Below are 16,279 nucleotides of genomic sequence, written 5' to 3'. Positions count from 1 at the left end.
AATCTGATTTTCTATGAAAAGTTGCTACTTTATTTTCAGTAAAAACCTTCAGTAATCAATGGCATCCGATCATATTTACACAATGTCCAATAATAAATTCTCTTTGTATCTCTTAAACATAGTTTATTAAATTGTGCTGGTTTAAGATGACTTAGAAAATGATATTGCTCCACACACTCTTATGAAGACATTTTTAGGGACAACCTTGATCACATAATTTTAGAAACCGTATATTGGTTTTAAATGTAAATTTCTTGCCATGAACACAGCAAAGGAAGCTGCGTGGCATTAAAACAGCAGCCATCACGTCCAGTGGTGTGTGTGTTTCAGGCATGACGGTGTGTGCGCTGAAGGACGGCCGGGGATGCTGATCCGCAGCATCATTCACAGCGGCTCCATCAGCAGAGACGGCCGGCTCGGGGTCGGGGACCTGATTCTGGCCATCAACGGAGAACCAAGGGGATTTGTGAAAAGTGTGTTCATCCCATAGGCGTAATGGTTTTTATACTGTACAAGCTGTATATCCTATGGCTCTACACCAACCCTACACCTAACCCTAACCCTCACAGGAAACTTTGTGCATTTTTACTTTCTCAAAAAAACTCATTCTGTATGATTTATAAGTGTTTTGAAAAATGGGGACATGGGTTATGTCCTCATAAGTCACCCTCTTCTTGTAATACCTGTGTCATACCCATGTCATTATACAGAGTTGTGTCCTGATATGATACAAAAACAAGAGCACACACACACACACACAGTTTTTCAAAAAAGGGCCCCATTAGTTAAGGACCCTGGACTACAAAATCAGTCATAAGGGTCCATTTCTGAATAAATAATCTTTCATTATTACATTTTTCATACTATTATATGTACATAAAATTATAAACATATTTATCAGTTTTGCTGAGGAAAGAAACCAAATGAAAAGGCTGCCAATTTAATACAATTAATTACACAGTAAGTTTATTAATTATCCATAAAAAGCTCATAAATAAGTGTTTGTTTGCTGCATAAACTACATTGCTCAAAAGTTTGATGTCAGTAAGATTTATTTTTAAGAAATTATTACTTTAATTCATCCGGGATAAATTGAATTGATCAAAAGTAACGGTAAAAATATTTGTAATGTTACAAAAGATTTATATTTTAAATAAATGCTGTTCTTCTGAACTTTCTATTCATCCAAAAAAAAAAAAAACTGAAAAAAATTAATAAATCATGGTTTCCACAGAAATGGAATGTTTTCAATATTAATAATAATCATGGTCAGGGCGTATTTTAAGGGTGCTTCCAATTCAATAGAGCCATAGCAGAGCTGAGGATTTACATTCACAATAAAAGGTGAACCAGACCGTCATAAAGCAAAGCTTATCAGTGCCCAGCGTCTGGCAGCAGAGAGCTTGTGCTTTATTCTGCCTCCCGCTGTCTGTAAACTGCTCTTCGGGTTTCCAGATCCACAGGTGCTGCGGGGGACGAGCTGAGCCCCTTCTCTGTGTGAGTACCGTCTTCATCACACTGTCTGCTTGCATCGTTTTGTTCTGTCGCTGCAGAGGTTTTGGAGAATCTGATTGTTCGGGCCTCCCACAGCACTGCTTCTATTCTCCTCTAATCGTGAAGACTGGAAGCAGTTCTGTCCTGCTTTCCTCACACTCGCCTCAGTCCAAAGCTGTGTGAGCTGCTTTCTTCTGCTCAATGCATTATTGGGTTTATAGAGAACTAAAGTCAAGTCACAATTATTACAGTTATATCAGCTAACTATTGATATTGTGAACTATTATCATTAAAGTATTTTACGCAAATATAGAAATGCCATGAAATGTACATTCTCGTGCAGTAATGAACAATTAACTCCAAAGTATAAACACTTCAAGATATTCAACCAACTCAAAGTATCTTGTCATGCAAATACGGTAGTAATCAATTAAATAATAATAATCAGTGTTGTATGTTATTGAAATATTATACACAAAGATATAGGAACTAAAAGTAACAGTAAAGACATTTAGACTCACTGGCCACTTTATTAGGTACAGCTTGCCAGTATTGGGTTGGACCCCCTTTTGCCTTCAGAACTGCTTTAATTCTTCATGGCATAAATTTAGCAAGGTGTAGGAAGCCTTCCTCAGAGATTTTGGTCCGTATTTACATGATAGCATCACGCAGTTGCTGCAGATTTGTTATCTCCCGTTCCAGCACATCCCAAAGCTGCTCTATTGGATTGAGATCTGGTGACTGTGGAGGCCGTTTGAGTAAAGTGAACTCATTGTCATGTTCAAGAAACCAGTCTGAGATGATTTGAGCTTTGTGACATGTGCATTATCCTGCTGAAAGTAAAAATCAGAAGATGGGTACACTTTAGTCATAAAGGGATGGACATGGTCAGCAACAATACTCAGGTAGGCTGAGGCGTGTAAACGACGCTCAATTGGTACTAAGGGGTCCAAAGTGTGCCAAGAAAACATCCCCCAAACCATTTCACCAGCACCAGCCTGAACCGTTGAGACAAGACAGGGTGGATCCATGCTCTCATGATCTTTAAGCCAAATTCTGACCCTATCATCTGGATGTTGCAGCAGAAATCGAGACTCATCAGACCAGGCAACATTTTTCCAGTCTTCTATCGTCCAGTTTTGGTGTGTCTGTGTGAATTGTAGATCTGTTTCCTGTTCTCATCTGACAGGAGCAGCACCCGGTGTGGTCTTCTACTGCTGAAGCTCATTTGTAATTTCAGGGTTAAACGTGTTGTGTGTTCAGATATGGTCTTCTGCATACCTCGGTTGTAACGAGTGGTTATTAACGAGTTACTGTTGCTTTCTATCATCTCTAACCAGTCTGCCCGTTCTCCTCTGACCTCTGACATCAACAAGGCATTTTCATCCACACAACTGCTGCTCACTGGATATTTTCTCTTTTTCTGACAATTCTCTGTAAACCCTAGAGACGGTTGTGTTTGAAAATCCCAGTAGATCAGCAGTTTTTGAAATACTCAGATCAGCCCGTCTGGCACCAACATCCATTCCACATTCAAAGTCACTTAAATCCCCTTTCTTTCTCCATTCTGATGCTCAGTTTGAACTTCAGCAAGCCGTCTTCACCACATCTAGATGCCTAAATGGCGCCATGTGATGTGAGGCCGGTTAGCAATTTGTGTTACTAAGCAATTAATCAAGTGTACCTAATAAAGTGGCCGGTGAGTGTATAATGTTAAAAAATATTTATATTTCACAGAAATTCTGTTAAAATTATTAGTAGTAGTAGTAGTAAAATATTAAGCAGCACAGTTGTTCTGAACATTGACAAATTATGAAGTCTGGAGTAATGGATGCTGAGGAATTTAGTAATGAAGTGTAATTTTAAATATTTTAAACTTTAATATTTAAAATTTGAAATGCATTTTAAAACTGAAGTATAACAGTTTTATATAATTATTTATTCAGTTATATATTAAGAATATTTACTGTTTTTACTGTATTTCTAATCACATAAATGCAGCCTTGATGAGCAGAAGAGGATTCTTTCAAAAGAATTAATAAAATATTTGAATGGTACTGTATTTCTTTGACAATATTATGATCATTAAAAATAATCTTTAAAAAAAAAAAAAACATTTCTTCACAACATTTTAAACTGAAATAAAAACGTAAGACATACCTGCAATATTTTTAATTTTAGAAGTGTGTGGGCATGGTAAATAAAGAAAACATTCATTCACACCAAAGTAGTGAATGATTTTAAATTCACCCCATGTTCACTTAAAACAGAAGTGTCTGAGATCTACACCACAGAATTGCAAAAATAATGATTGCTGGCAGAGTGACTACACTTTTCGAGAGAGTCACTCTACAAATGGCTTCCTTATGGCATACTTTATTTATCTTAACATTAAGCTGCCATCGCAGAGTACTTCAGTTTCGTGGCAGTATTTTAACTAATATATTAAGGCAAATTTGAATTGTACTGCATAGTGGGTCTAATGTAAAACACTCACTTTCCAGCCAAACTCAATTATGCTGCATTTCCTCATCAAACAGCATTGAGCAGGTTGTTGTTTCCTTGGTAACATGCATTCATCGTTCATCGTTAACATTCCAGGCCATCACTTCCTCCTAACATGGTGTGTATTGTGTTGTTCATCTTTGACTAACATCTCTCTCTCTCATGTCAATGATTTGATTTCCAGCCATCGATTCTCGGTCATTAATGAAGCGTTTTCACTGAACGTGTGGATAATGAATATTTGATTCATATCGATGTGCCGTGACTCCTAATGTCTTGATCTCTCCGCCTGCATGCATGAATTGTTCAAAACAAGGTTTGATTTTCCTCCATTAGATCTGTCATCTTCACTTATAGTCGAATAATGAAGCAAACAAGCTATTTCTGTTTTGACCCCTGATCCGGAAACATGACAACTCAAGCTAAATTAAAAGATTAATGATTTCACCTTGGGAAGAGATAGGCAGATTATATCACATACATCACCCACTTCAGAAAAACAAAATATGCATCAATGCCAGTTAAGCTTTAATTGAATTAATTTGTTGATTGACTCACTTTTGCATTTTTGGAAACTATTTTCTGTGGCCATTAAACAACAAATGCCATTGATTGGGCTTAATTTGGGAGATTCCTTTGGAGTTTGATTACACCAGTGTTGATGACAGGTCTGATGAGTCAAATGTCATCATAAACTTATCAATCTTGTGATTGTGTGTGTGCAGAATCACGTATGTTCCTGCTGAATATTTAGAGGAATACAGGGCGAGTCAGCATCTCCAAAGTGTTGATGTCTCTGATGGCAGAAACAACACTCAACAGTAGTTACTCCATTCACACTCCATCCTGTTAGCTCTCGCTGACTCATGGACATAAAATGAGAACTTTGTGTTTGTGTGTTTAGTCAAATGGTCTCAGATCTTCCAGAGAGAGAAGATGGAGAAGGACAGGAGAGTGAATGACAAACAGCAGCTTCCAACAGCTGGAATCTACCACGGAGGTGAGGACAGATCAATGCACATGTAACTGGAAAACGCGGACATGTCTATTGGGAATGGATATGTATTAGAAACTGGTTTCTGTTAGTATTCTTATTATACTTCTCACTGGAGCAAAATTTGGTGAATTCATTAGGAAGGGTCTGAACATCAATCTGACCAATTTTGGGTTCTCTCACTCGAACCTGTTCCTCCATATTTCATCAGATCCTCCCCAGATTTTGGTCTGATAATATTGAGACTCAGCTGAATATGAAAATGCCCATCAGATTTGGCACTTTATACGTTCATATTTTTCTCACCAAATATTGGCTCAGTATTGGATCAAATATTGGATATTCAAACCATGTCTGACCGAAGTTGAATTGAATGTACAATTTACACATTTTCACTGGTTCAGTGGTTAAAGCTCTTGGCTTATGATCACAATGTTTTGAATCAAATCCCACATGGCAAAAATATTTAAGGCTTGCAAAGTTTGATGCTGTTGGGTCAGAAGGTTGGATCATGATGATGAGAAACTTATCAATGAAGACAACTGTGGGAAAGTCATGATAATGTATTGATCATAATATTTTGCATTAGATGTTAACTGAATAATCTTTGTGTGTTTGCTCAGAGTGGAGTTGCACAGGGAAGCTGGGAAATCTCTGGACATCAGCATCATTGGTGGGCGGGGCATGGGTAGTCGCCTTAGCAATGGGGAGGTGATGCGGGGCATCTTTATTAAACACATCCTGGAGGAAGGTCCGGCGGGACACAACGGCACACTGAAGACAGGAGACAGGATTTTAGAGGTACACACACACACACACACAATTAATTAAATGTATAAATCATTATTAATATATTAAGATAATACAACTCTAAATAAAATGCTAGAAAGCTCAAAATCGGGTTATACATAGAGATCATATTTATTTTAAATTTTCTCTCAAAATTGTGTTTATTAAAAGAACATACAGTTCGTGAAATGTCTGGAATTACAAAATTAATTGTATTCAATTGCATATTTCCAGTTGTTGTTAATATAATTAATAGGTTAATAAAAGTTTGAAAGCAAACTGCTTTGTCAAAATAAAAAGCTAGGAATATCTTAAATTAGCTGACCTAACTTTCTAACTTAACACAAACTCAGTGGACAAATTCACTTTTACTTATAATTGTTTGAAATGTAATTACATTTGTCAAATGTCTATTTAGTTTTAATTATAAAAAGGCACAGCTTCACCCAATATTTGCATGTACGCTGTATTTTTGTGCTTATTGGAGTGTTGCATTATTAGTTTAGCATTATGCTAGTGTCAAACTCCATTAGACTCGATTGTGAATCAATTCACCTGTCCACTTCCTGTGAGAAGTGCAATTTGTGAGGAACATAATGTAGAGCATTGCAAATGAGGTTTGCATTTCGGTTCTCATATCATGGTACAACAGTAAATAGTATTTATGAAATATTTAAACATCAAGTTGAAATGTTTCTTGCATTGTTATGACACTCCTAATTGAACTTTTGTACTCAGTGAAGCGGTCTACACTGGAAGTGGTCATACACGGCATAGTTTGAGCAATTTTCTGCTCGCTGTCTGATTTTTTTTTCCAATCATAATGTGGTGTAAATGATATCTCAAAATCAGTTGATGCATTTTTACATTGCATGCAAGCATATTAAAAACACAGTGGTGTGAAGTGTGTGATATTGTCAGAAGAATCCCTATGAATATATTTTGAATCTTTAGTATATCGCTCAGTACTAGTACTAACTTTAACTAACATGCGTCCCTGTGCCAAAGTGTCAGGTAGTTTCTGTTCGGCCCTCTTATCTCCGCTCCCAGCATCCCTCATTCAGCTCGGCTTAGCCTTAAGGTCTGCCAGTAATTCAACTTAAACACATTTACGAATGATATTTAATAAGTAACGCTCCATTTATGGCCCTCCAAAGTTCATCCGTTTTGTTGTTAATGTCCCGAGACACGTCCTCCACTTAGTTTGATTTACCCGCAGGCCTCTTTTTTAAACAATGGCACTTCTAGTTTACATATTAGATGTTTTAATGACTCGTCTCGCAGGATGAAATGTGTTTAAGCTGATATCCTGGCGCAGGGTGAAACTGGCTGCTAACCTTCTGTGTTGTGCTTGTAGAAGCCTCCAGCAGCCCAGCTACAGCTGAAGCGCTCAGAGCAACCAAGAAGTGTGCTAAACTGTACTCAATCTGCACTTGTAGTGTGCTTCAAATCTTAAAAGTATTTTTTTTTTTTTAAAGCTGTACTTGCAGATAATAAAATATTAATGAACTTAAAGTCCACTCAAGTCACTTTCATCACTATTTCTTTATCCACTTAAGTACACTTTTAAAAGCAATAATGTCAAATTTAAAGTTTTACTTTAAAGTACATTTTAATTCATGCTTCATCCTCTCTTAACTACCATTTTAAATCATCAATTAAGTTTTATTAATCTTTTGTCATGCTTCAACCACTTAACTAAGGTTGGTTTCTTTTTAAAGAAGACAATCAGCAATTTTTTTATTGAAGCATTTAAAAAGTAATAATAAAGTGTAACATTTTTTACAAGTATGAGTTTACTTTAAAGGAAACACTTTGTACTAAAATGTGTTTATTTTATGTATAACAATATATTTTTTAATCTAAAATAAAATCAATCAATCAAAAAAACTTAATTTTTTGCAGATTTTCCAAAGCTTTCAAATGATTTCTAATTAGGATGATTACTAAAATATATGATGGTTTCCAAAAAGGCAATTGAAACAGAGCACCAGACAGCTAACAGTGTTGACTAACATACTAAAGCACTTGATTATCATTATACCTGTAGTGTGATATTGTTATTCAATATTACATTTTAAAGTTAATATGTTTTAAATGTACTAAATTGCAATATCATCAATACGAATGTTTAATTACAGATAGATTCAAATACATTAAGTAACAAAAGTATATTTTTGTTTATCAAAAAGCATTCAGCAGAATTTTAACCATAGTTCAAAGACCATTTAAATAATTAAGTAAAGATATACTTAAGTCCTACTTAAGTGGGTCAAAAAAAGTAATTTAAAATTCAGCTAACTGCATTTTATATATATTTTTTTTTAACTATAAAAACCTTCAATCAAACAAAGACGTGTCCAAAAGCATTAAATTTGCACTATACATAAAAAGTATTTGATTAAAATAAGTATGCTAAAGGGTTTCATTATCTGACTCAAAAAAAAAAAAAAAATCCCAAGTCTACAACAGCCCCTCCATACAGTATTTAATGTGTGGTAATAATGTTGGATCTCTGAAACATGTCGTCTAATATCTCCACTGACTGAAGCACCTGTAAAGTCCGGTTCTCTGCGGTCTGTCCTTCTCTTCATCAGACCTTTATAAAGTCTCTGTCCAGATGTGCATTAATGATCTGTGCCTCATTCCCACCCAGCAGATGTCTCTCTGCAGATGGCTCTTAAAGGTAGCTTTGTTTCAATGGCTCTGAACAACAAGTACAAAACACACGAGCAGCAGTAAAGAGAGACTTTCATCCCTGTGCAGGACTTCAGTTCGGATCGTCTGGATCAACAGAGAGCCTGACAATGACATTAGAGTTTAATGATGCTACTGAGGTCATGTAGAGATGTTTTTGTGGGACTGTGTTTGACGAGGACTCTTCTTGAATTTTTAATAGCTGCAGACATCTGCGCTGGATGCAGTAGAGGACATCTCAGCCTTCAGTCTGAAGAGCAGCAGTGAGAAGGTGACTGAGGTGGCTTGGAGAATTCAGGAAAATATCTGTAATAGGATTTCTCTAGTTATACTTTTTAGAGCGAGTGTATGTAGACGCCTTTGTGCTGCATGTTACTGGCTAATAACAGTTTCCTATACGCTGCACTAAGGGAATGGCCTTTTTGTTAACTATGATAACCATGTTATATGATTTTATCCAGTAGCTGATCACAAAAGACTGGAAGTTAATAAGGCCTCAAAATGTCTATTATCTACACTGTGCACATAGCATGACATGCCAGTATTATTTTAGTATTATTAATATACTATTATAGTATTTATGGTTGCACTTTATTTTATGGTGTATTTGTTACAGTGTAATTATACATTTAAGTACTGAGTAATCTTAATGACTTGCATGCATAATTTATTGTCATTACAATAGTAAGTACATTTGTAACAAAGACATCTTAAAGTGTTACCGTATGGTTACCGTAAGTTTAGTTTAATTTGAATCATTTTGTTTTGAGCTTTTGTCATTTTCATTAGTTTCTGTTTTTACTACATATTGGTATTTAGCTTTAATTTATTTGTATTGCCGTTTTAGTTTTAGTCATTTTAATTCTTCAATTTCAGCTTATTTTTAGACTATTGCCTGTGCAACATTTCCAATTTTTGTTTAACATTTTTAGGTTTTTCATTAAATGTTTGTTTTACTTCAGCTTTATCTCAGTTAACAAAAACAATATACATTGTTCTGTTTAGTTTTAATTAATAATAACAACACTGTGACATACTATATTTGCCAGTATGCAGTAGAACATGTAATACTATTTATTTATTTTATTAAATTTTTTTTTCATAACTGATGACTAAATGCCACACACATGCATTGTGATGAAACAATGTTGCATAACATTTTATTTTATTTTTTGTTCAAAAAGTACAGTGCACACTTCTCAGTATCCAGTGTGTAGTAAGCTAGTGTTCTATTCCATCAGTGACAGAAAGTGTGTGTGCTGTCAGAAATCAGCAGTAGATTCTCAGGCCTGCCGTCTCTCTCTCTCTCTCTCTCTCTCTCTCTCTGTGTGTGTGTGTGTGTGTGTGTGTGTGTGAGAGAGTGTCTCACTGGTGCTGGTTATTCTCTGTTTTCTGTAGGCCGTTGACACTCACAGTAGACCTTTCCTCCATTTGTCTCCTACTAATACTTTCACTCCTACAGCGTTTAAGGTTTGTGTCTTGTGTGTGTCTTTGTGTGTGTGTGTGTGTGTGTGTGTGTGTGTGTGTGTCCTTTCCCATCTATATGCAGTTATGGATCTGATTTCATAACATTAGCAAATAAAGTATAGCAGTAAAACTTTCTTTCTCTATAATACTGTATATTAAAGGATTTTAAATGCATGACGTGAAGGCAAATAACCACGCGACACGAAGTGCATTTAAAATAATTTAATGCACAGCTAGCCGTTGATTATCACATTTATTCCATGGTAATTTGCCAATTTATATACAATGTAAAACTAGTGTTGCTGTTTGCAGTGCAATATTTGACCAGAAGAGTAAAAAGTATTTTCTTCAGTCACGGTTCATTAGCTCTAGCATTCTGCCTGCTTCAAATCAGACACAGAGATTAAATGGGTAAGATCACAGTTATTTGAATGAATTATGACATTTATTTCAATTATTGATCGAGAGAGAGAGAGATGACAGTTGTGTGTGCTTTACCTGCATGCTGCGTCTGCACATCTCTCTACAAACAATTAATTACTTCAAAAACTGCTCCACCTCGATCCTTGCTGAAAAAAGTTTGTGTGCACAGCGCAATTTGCAATCTCCGTCTCTCTCTCGCTCTCTCTCTCACTTTGTGTGTGTGTGGGGGTGTGTGCATCAATTAAAGCAGCGCATAAATATAGAACGTTGATTAAACTGACTTGGGACTACATGTGCATTAAACAGTTTACCTGCATACCTGCCAGCCAATCAGAATCCAGTATTCAGACAGACCATGGAATAACCAACATTTATGCATATAAAATTATATATATTTAAATTGTTTTATTGTAACAGTTTTGTACTATTTTAAGTAATATTAGAAATGATATATAAATGTGCAGATATATGTAGATCAGACTGAAAAATCTGAGGCTTTTTATAAGAAATGTGTTTAATAGCGCAATACATACATTTGTTGTTACAGTGACAGCACACTGGTAAACTCCAAAACAGGAATAAAATACATCACAAATCCAATGTTGTGTCAAAATGTCAAGAGCAGCGAGATTATTGATCTAAATTTTACACTGTTACTGTAAAAAAAAACATTAATTAAACATGAATTTAGCAGGCTAACAAATGATTTGGAAGGTTTTTACAGAACAGCAGCATGTTTTGGTTTGTTAGTTCTTCATGCTGAGAAATGAAGAGCATATTAATGTGTTAAATGTGATTTTGATTATATTATGCTTCATATGTCATGCTCGTAATGGAGGATGCCATGCTGACAGATGACGTGCTAATTGGATATAGATTATATCATTTACTGTGCTTTATTTTTAAAACTCTGGCAGCTGAATCGAGAGGAGGGGAAAAGCTTCCTGTGTCTGCCCGTCGTTCCACATATTGGGAAAAACCGACTCGGACACACTGACTGAGATTCCCGACAGACTCGCTCTGCATCATGGCCCTGGTGAGGAAGAGGAGGATGAGTATGGATACAGCTGGAGTGAGTCTCATATTCGCTATAACACACAGCGGCCAGCAGAGAGAGCGATTACACTGACTCACGCTCAGCTAGATACAGAGAGAAAGAAGTACACTGTAGGATACTTCATGTTTTTACAAACGAAGACATACCCGAAAGGAGGTTTTGTCAGATGTATATAACTTCTGGATAAATTTGCCCTCAAACACTCTGAGAACTGTGGCTCTGAAACACCTAGAAAAGAGCAAGTCCCTTGCACTCACTGTTTTACAGGATTAATGTCTCCTCTCTGTACCAGTTGTGACATTCTGATCAAATCAAATGAAGTGACAATGCCGCAGATGGAAATGAAAGTTAAATGTATCACAGTCCCTTCAGGGCCTATAAAAACACCTCTGCTGTGCCTCTGAAAGCCACATAAACAGACTGTAAATGAAACAAGGCCCATGTCTCTGAAACACAGGCTCATTGGAAATACGTGACCATGGCTATATTAGTGCAGAACCTGAAATACATTGATCTAGGTCTATTTCACTGCATTTTACAGATGACACACCCACAGATGTGCTATAAGCAATATCATTTTCCTTGATTCCAGATGCAGGTTTAATTAACAGCACAGCGTCATGAAAAAGCATGCATGTGTCTATATAATGGTTGCAAAATGATATTGCATTCCTTGTAGCACATTTCACAGAAGTTTTAATGCAAACTGTCTTTCACTAAATAGTTTGTTCATTGTTCTTAAAACAGTTTAATACAATGGTCATTGTTTATATCACGGCAGTTCGGAAATGTCCTAAGAGGTTTGCTATATGGTTCACAAACCTAAAGCAAACATGAGGTAATACACACTGCTGAATCAATTTTATCTGGTTTCTACAGTATTTGAGGTCTTTTATCGTGATTTGTGTTTCACAAAACTTACGCGAGTGCTTTGTATCTTAAGTTTAATGCTGTACCGGGGGCACTATCGAGCAAGTTTACTACACCAGATAAGCCAAAAATATAGAGCTGTTTATGTGATGCAAATGTCAAACTGTTTTAGTTTACAATTCATGAACTATGGTAAGAGTTTTTAGGTAATATAACATGGTATTTTGCGAGGAACCACATGAAAATAAGTCTTTATTAATCAATAATCTGCTAAAGTAATCATAATTTTTGTGAAAAGGAATAAAAGTTGTTGGTATTTTACTGCCACTAGTGTTTCTTTCAGTGGGTAATTACATTGTATTGTATGTATTTGTAAGTGTTTTTTCAGGTTTTCAGAAACAGCTAGAGTGAGATGTTATTTTTTCCATGATCCATTTTCTGGATGGGAGCATACACTGGAAACCCTTCAACAAGGAAGCAACAGGTCGGCTCTGTGTCCAGGAACTGTTGGTGGTACTGAACTCTGAAGCAGAAACTGTAATGAGACTGGATCATTTGCCTCCCACAGGAGGTCCTTTGAGGATTAAAAGGACGGTCGATCGTTTCAGGGGCCACTTCCACTGGCTTGGCTTTAAGAGTGAAGTGAATCAGTTATGCCAAATCTGTGATATGCAGAAAACATCCCTCATTAAGCCCCTGCTGACGACTTATATTAATCCCTGATGCTAACTGTACATTCTTGGCCTTGCAAGCAATGTAATTAGGATTTTATTTGACTTCAAAACCCAAGCTGTGCTGGTTGTCATAATCGGGATGCTTCAGATTAAACTGGAATTTTTTCTCCTAAACTGCAGGCGTGTTGGGAAAGCGGGAGTTGGACCATACAATGGAAAATTCTTAGGTGTTGTTATTGCAATATGGCCAGTCATTTCCATCAGAAATATACAAGTTCCCACACATAATTTCAGTTTAGGAGCAGGATGATCAGTGGCGTCTGGAGAAGCAGAAGAAGGTGAAGGTCTTTCCATTCCTTCCAAGTGAAAAATAATTCTTAAGTGCAAACTACATGTTGCTAAATGCACTTATATAAAATGTATTATAGTTTAAATTTATATTAAATGCAAGTTGAACTTAGAATGAACTCAAGTAGAACTTAAATACATCTTTAAATGTAATTTTATAATTACTTTTATTGGCTTTGAAATATGGTTAATGTACTGCTGTATGACAAGCATTTATGGTAAAGTGTATACTTTACTGTCATTTCTCTTAAAACTTCTATGTCATGTTTTTAAATATATTTGTAATTAAACCTTTGTAATGATTAAGCTGGAAGTTAGTACATTTAAATTTTAATTTTAACATAATATTTAATAACACGCTAAAATAAAAATCATAAATCATATAAAAATCTGAATTTTTTATGGCTTTGATATGTTAGGCAACACATCAAAATATGTGTACTTTAACATTGCATGATTTAAATTATAATTTAAAATGTACTTTAAAGTAAACATTTATTTTGTATTTTTACAAATTGCACTTAAAGTCTACTTAAATGTGTTAAGAAGAAATCATGAAATTGCCTTTCTTCAAGTCACTTAAATGGCCTTTTAAATAGTTATCAATATTATATCATCTGCTAGTACAGTTTTTTTTTTTAAATATACTTTTAAGAATAAAGGCTAAAAAGATACTTAAAATAGTTACATTCTGATTGCTGTGTCTGTCACAGTGAAATTGGCTGTGTATTAGTGAGAAATCCTTCTCCTCAAACCCCACATGATGCCACAGACTCTCACACCATCATATTGGCTCTCAGCGTGGGTCGCTATCACCATTTGTTCTGGGTGAATGGAGTCAGACGGCTGAATCTCTCCCGCAGCTTGTCCCAAAACTCTAGTCCTGTTTGGAACCACTCATTCTGAAACAAAAATTCTCCAGTTTACCTTTAGCAGACATAAGAAAGATGGAATAGGAATGCTAAATTATATAAACCTTAATAACACGAGGCTACAACATTCTTCAGAGTCGCCCTTGATGAAACAGAGTAGTTACAAAGTTACACATTTTCTTAAAACAAATATTTTATGTTTTCTTAAAACATATTTCACACAGTGAAGTGACGTTTTCTTAACATGATATTAGTAGATTAAAACATAAAACAAAATACAATAATAAATCAAGAATATATTAAATATACAATATTGATTTATTACTGTTGCTTGTCTATTTTTATGTCATGTAGTATTCAGTATTTTGGTAACAGCTTGGGGAATAGTTTTAGAGATGTATTTGAAGAACCATTTTGGATGAAATATTAACTGTTGTGCAGGCCGAAATGTTGGCAGAGATTGTGTATGAATATGAATGTATGTGTAAAAAAACTGGTAAAATACCTTTACTATGGCAGTAACCTTGAGGGGATATCTTTGTTCCTCATTGAACCCTAAAAGGTGCATACTGAGGGTTACCTCAGGGCAATAATACTGTAAGGTACATAATTGTATATAAGGGGTAAACAAGGTGCAAAGTTGTCCCTCTAAATTGGCCACCAAAGTGACTCTTGTACCCCAGAAGGTTTTGAACATTTAGGAATCCTTTCTTGAACCTTTGTGGACTAAACTGTGATCTTTTTACATTCCTATAGCATAAAATGCATTCAATGTTCTCATCTCCTTAAATCCATAAAGGAAATCTATGACCCAAATACAAACCATTTTTTTCCCCCAGAACCTCCAAAACACCATTTATCATGTGTTAAGACGCTGTTTTAAAAACTGATAAAAACACATTCAAAACAATGACAAACTTAATGCATTTCTGCAGTAATTATACTGAAATATATAGAAATTAAAAACTAAAATGAAACAATAATAATTCCAAAAACAGTTAATTGCAATCTCAGCTAAAATGTAGCCAGGTGTGCTGTTGTAGTTTCATTTAATCTTATAATAAATGGAGACAAACTGAACAATAGTTTTTGTTTGGAAATATGCAAGACTGATTAGAGTGGAAAAGTTCAGCATCTGAATCAACAGGACACATTTTCCAGCAAAACCACAGGTGAGGCTTGCATCCTTCACTGATACAGTAGGTTTACATTTTTATACTGACATTTTGAGACCTATTACAGTGATTGCTTTGTGTTTTAGCATCCAAAGTTTGCCTCCCACAGGAGGGAGAGATTCAGTCTTTGCAGATGTGCAGGAAATTGCCAACAATGCAATAAACGGGTGAGAAATTTGGGCCAAAGTGCTTGTAGACAATATCACTTTTGGGAATGTGAAAATGGTCAGCACAGTAACAATTACAAGAGTCCTAGAGAAACTTAAAAATAATTGATAAAAATGATTTACTTCAGTTTGTAAAATGAATTACCAGCTTAATAGACCGCAGTCATTATTACCAAACTCCAACTCTAAGATGAGACTTTTTGTTTAGTGTCTTCACACGTTTTGTTGCTCACAACTAGTGTTAACGATTCCAAAATATGAAAAAACTCAATATACTGTAGAAAAATGCTGTAAGGTTGCCATATACCTAAACATCTACACATTGAATTTGAAATAGTAGAGAAATGTCATTCTTCTCCTATAAAAAGTAATTTTACAATAAAAAAAAAACATTGATTTTATGAATTTAATGATTGTTCAAAAATGTTAAAATTGGACAACCATGAAAGTTAGCAAAAAGAAACCATGGGAAAAGTATTGCGGTCCTTTAAAAAGTAATTATAAACATTAAGGTTAGTGCTCAAAAAATTATTATTAAACTCCTCATTATTTACATAAATGCTTTGTGTATATTAATTTAATAATGAAATACACAACTTTCTATTATGCAAGATTCAAAACTGTTGACGCCAGCTAATGTTGAAGCCAAAACACATTCAGCACAATTTACTACATTTTTCACAACACTGTCATGACTTCGCTCTGCATAGAAAGGGTCATCTCTGAAAACCCAGGGCAAAGAAAATG

The 16,279-nt window shown here is 35.3% G+C and overlaps 1 long non-coding RNA gene across 1 annotated transcript; it reads left to right on the top strand.

Moving 5' to 3' along the window:
* The first annotated feature begins 543 nt into the window (after window positions 1-543).
* LOC127961354 (uncharacterized) lies at window positions 544-11,816 on the top strand. The gene is made up of 5 exons (XR_008154424.1): window positions 544-1,497; window positions 4,725-4,820; window positions 4,904-4,999; window positions 5,617-5,794; window positions 11,287-11,816. It is a non-coding gene; the product is annotated as an uncharacterized LOC127961354 (long non-coding RNA).
* Window positions 11,817-16,279: the final 4,463 nt, after the last annotated feature.

This window comes from Carassius gibelio, chromosome B7 (assembly GCF_023724105.1).
Source record: "Carassius gibelio isolate Cgi1373 ecotype wild population from Czech Republic chromosome B7, carGib1.2-hapl.c, whole genome shotgun sequence".
Classification (NCBI taxonomy): Eukaryota; Metazoa; Chordata; class Actinopteri; order Cypriniformes; family Cyprinidae; genus Carassius; species Carassius gibelio.
Note: the sequence above shows the minus strand (reverse complement) of the source record. Positions and strands in the feature narration are given on the sequence as shown.